We start from the raw sequence: 4,518 nt of genomic DNA, 5'->3' as shown, positions 1-4,518 counted from the left end.
GAAATTAACGGCGAGGAATGTATGAAAAATTACCTGCCTACCAATAATGCAAGAGAGCTCCTATCAGAACTCATCGGCGAAAGACTGTATATAAAATTATTTAAACAAATAGCATCCCCCACACAACTAGATGGATGCAGAGGGAAAACAAATCCCAGTTTCTGATAGACAAAGCGGTATGAGAAGGAAAAGCAGACTTACTATGATATGGATACACTACAAGGAAGCCTTGAACATAATACGACCCTCGTGGCTGGCAGAATGACTGCAGTTATAGGGTGCAAAGAATAACACTGACATTCTTCAGGAATACAATAAAAAAAATAGAATAAAATACTTACATGTTCTGGAATACCGATTGCCAAGGGCAAGTAGTGAAATCTTCCAGTGAGACTCATTATCCCCACTACTCTCCATAGATGTTATAATTTCCACAACGAATATACTGGAAAAAGGGCAGTTGGGTATTACCTCAAACTAGGAAGTTGCAGAATTATTGTTATTATTACTAGGTAGGCTACAACCCTAGTTAGAAAAGCAAGTTTCTATATGCCTAAGAGCTCCAACAAGGAAAGAAGGAAATAAATAAAGTAAATATGAATGAATGAAAAATATAAAATATCTTGGGATCAGTAACAACGTTAAAATACATATGAAAACGACTCAAGTCCGCCTATTCAATATAAAACCATTCCCAGCAATTTTGAACTTTTAAAGTTCCAGCATTACAACTAACGGTTTAGGAATATAATTCCAGTCTGTCACAGCTACTGTAAAGTTTCTAGAATACTAAGCACAATAGTACTAAGCCTTATGATGGAGAAGATTAAGACTTAGAACTAACTGCATACTTAGTAATAAATACAAGATGGCATAGTCTGGGAAGATTCGAATGCAAAGGATGGTCAGAATTATGAAAAATCTTATGCAACTAACTGAACGTTAAAGAGAGAGAGAGAGAGAGAGGAGAGAGAGAGAGAGAGGAGAGAGAGAGAGAGAGAGAGAGAGAGAGAGAGAGAGAGAGAGAGAGAGATGACGCGTTTCTCATATAAAAATATATCTTTGGAGAAGAGACACAAGAGAATCATATGTGAAAGTTTTTCGAGAAATACGACATACTAGATTTTGGGAGAAAAGGCATTAATTATAGCAGATGACAGTTTTTTAAAGAGAGAGAGAGAGAGAGAGAGAGAGAGAGAGAGAGAGAGAGAGAGAGAGAGAGAGAGAGAGATAAAATAAGGGATTATAGATTTTTGGTGAAAAGATAGATATTTGAATAAAATTATTTTTTCATTAAAATAAGGAAGAGCGAAATAGATTGTTTTCCGTTGTCTGTCTCAATAAATAGAAGGCATTGGAATTTCAGACATGAAATTACATAAACAGTATATACTCTTATTCATTATTTGAAAGAAAACTAATTAACCTTTCCTCTTTGATTTCACGTTCATTTTATTGTTCCCGAAGAACCTTTCACAAAACACTCTCCCTATTTAATACTTCCTTTGTGTTTCTAGGAATTATAATATTCTACCTGTTATATGCAAGAATACTTTTCAAAAATTGACTTCATAAAAGATGAAATTGTACCACGTTCTCAGAATTATATTCAGTGAAAAATATTCTTTCTCTCTCTTGACTGCAATTAAAACTATCGGAGAAAACTTTTAAAACAACTTTAATATTGAAATATTTTTTTTTCGCAAATAATGCGTGGAATATTCCACCATTTCTTGGTAGAGATATTTTATCTAATAAAATTATAATCTACAATTTTCTCGTATATGATGTTTAAAACTAATCTGAGGCATACATTTTCAACAAACATCCCTGTTGAAAATAAATGTTTACACTTAGTTTGTCGTTCTTGTAACTGTTTACTCTCACCGCTTGAGTACTGGAGCCCACATCAATAACAAAAGAACCGTAAATTGACTTTCCAAGTGCACTTGTGCGCTGGAGTCTTGTTGGTCTAGTGGAACGGAAAAAAAATTCTGGCGTTTTCCTTAAGATCAGATAAATCAATAAATAAAAAATAAAGTAAAAACTTCTCATACTTTATATAAGCATGATATTATTATTATTATTATTATTATTATTATTATTACTAGCAAACAACCCTAATTGGAAAAGCAGGGCTCCAACAGGGAAAAGTAGCCCGGTAAAGAAAGGAAAAAAGGAAATTAACTATAAGAGAAGTAACGAACAATTAAAATAGAATAGCATAACAGCAGTAACAACGCTAAAATAGATCCTTCATATATAAACTATAAAAAAAAGAAACATCAAGATAGACTAGTGTTCCTGAGAAACCTACTCCACGACAGCGGGAGACCATGGTACAGAGTCAGTCTAAGGCTCTACCCAAGACTAGAGAACAACAGTTTGATATTGGATATGTTTAGAAAGCTCCAAACTTTATTTCATACCTCACGGGAGATTAGTCATAAATTCAAATTAGATTGCTCCGTAATTGTCTGATGGATGGCCGTTAAAAACGGTTTTGCAAAAATGACAAGAGTCAAATTGATAAGGCAAGTTTTACAAAGCAGACGGGAGGAAATTAATGGAATATAAAATAGGGGGAAGTATAACATTAACCCAAAGAGACCAATAGTTTAGTAATACTCATTATGGTATAAGGCTTATTTTTTCTCATTTATGTAATCACAAAAAATATATACTACTTTGATTAAAAGTCTACATACATCTACTCAAAATACATTTTTAGATGTATATTAGGCATAAAAAAGTGTGCGTGTGTATGGTGGTTCTTAGAATCCAAAATAATATAAAAATGTAGAATATGAGAGAGAGAGGGAGAGAGAGAGAGAGAGAGAGAGGAGAGAGAGAGAGAGAGAGAGAGAGAGAGAGAGAGAGAGAGAGATTGCTTTGAGATCTATAGGAAAATAACTCAACCCACACAAATATATTCTCTACTTACAATACAATTACAAAATACATGCAGAGTGAAAGGAAAAGTATACAAGAAGGTGCCATTTAAATGTACCAGAAGTAGGGTCATAAACAAATGAAAACTCGTCTCCTATAGCAAGGTTCAAAATAAAACTATCACGAACGATACCAAATTGTGTTTTCTAATCGGAAAGATCAATGAGACATTTCGTCAATAGCAGAGACAGTAACGAACACCCAAATGTTTTCATGGCAAAGGCTATTCGCCCAATTAGTCTTCACGCCTATAAAAGATTTAGTTCAGATTAAAGAACTAAAATAAGAAATATGGCAATATATAAACGAATTGGAAGCGGATGACTTGAATACGAAAATGGTGAATCCTGAGAATATAGAGGATTTGCAATGCAAAATTAATAAATAAAAAAAAATACAAAGTTACAGCAAATAAATAACTTAGAAAGCCGATTAGTTTAACAAACGCTAGTGGTACATTATCTCAGATGTATTTTGGTAAGCCTTGAATGTATCGTCTTTAGAATTTCCATCCAATAAATTTATGTAAAGACATACTTTATGTTTCATTTCAAGAGCATAGGTCATTTAGGCAAGGTGAATAATGTTCTTTTGTGACAAAGTATTGAAAAGAATAAAGGCAATAAAGGAAGAGTGATTATATATTGATTTAGTTCTCTTTAACACACATATGTTCATTTCCATTGGCAATCTGTAACTCTTCATTTACTAAATTTCTATCTACACGTAAAATTCTTAATCTATCGGCTTCCATGTGAGCCTGCACAACTGACCTTGTTTACTTGTCAGCACCAATCCTTAGACTGTATTCTCTTATTTCCCAGGGCTACAAGGACCACAACTATTACCAACATTGATTGATTAATTTACGATTGCGAAAAATTCGCAGCATTCAAATCTCCCAGTTTGCACTAAGCTGTAGTGTGCAAAGTCTTTGCGTTCCGATGTCTTTCTTTGTAACGTATACTTAAAAGACTCCCATTACTACTGAAGACCTTGATGTGACCTACTCCTCTACTAAATCTTTAATATGGTGTCGCTGCTACTAATGCACAACCTGGTAACCTTAGCTGCACATTTGGTCAGTATTAATTACATCCACTGCCTACCACTCCAAACTGCTTTCTTGTAACACGTAAGTGCAACCGGGTCGCAAGGCGAGGTCTTGTTCCAAATGAATATGTAAGTCAATGAACCTACAGGATGAGGCTCCAATCAGTCATATATTTTAGATTTGGCCTATAATAGAAAATTGTAAAATAAATTAATGATAAAGGCACTCAATGTTTTCCCATCCAACACCAGTCAGGAGTGTAATTACGTCGACGATCCAATTAATTTTTAACGAGTGCTATTATATGCTTACTTCTCCTTTACATAATTCCCTTTGATATCGCCTTAAGAATTGCAATGATGAAAAATTAAAGCAGTAAGGCAATATAAAAACAGCAATCAGAGATTTCAGACCTAAATCAATGAACATTGCCAACATTTTACTAAAGTCTACGGACCAAGCCTTCCCTCTTTCATATGTTGACTGTGAATGAATCTTCCTTATAGTAATAA

General features: G+C 33.9%; 1 long non-coding RNA gene across 1 annotated transcript in view; it reads right to left on the bottom strand.

Moving 5' to 3' along the window:
- Positions 1 to 341: 341 nt before the first annotated feature.
- The window catches only part of LOC137637989 (uncharacterized), a 227,198-nt gene continuing 223,021 nt past the window's right edge, over positions 342 to 4,518 (bottom strand). Inside the window, exon 5 of the long non-coding RNA XR_011043843.1 lies at positions 342 to 445. This is a non-coding gene — a long non-coding RNA (uncharacterized lncRNA). The remainder of the gene's footprint in view (positions 446 to 4,518) is intronic.

Source organism: Palaemon carinicauda, chromosome 3 (assembly GCF_036898095.1).
Source record: "Palaemon carinicauda isolate YSFRI2023 chromosome 3, ASM3689809v2, whole genome shotgun sequence".
In the NCBI taxonomy this organism is placed as follows: domain Eukaryota; kingdom Metazoa; phylum Arthropoda; class Malacostraca; order Decapoda; family Palaemonidae; genus Palaemon; species Palaemon carinicauda.
The sequence above is the reverse complement of the archived record's forward strand: the minus strand, read 5'-3'. Positions and strand labels throughout refer to the sequence as shown.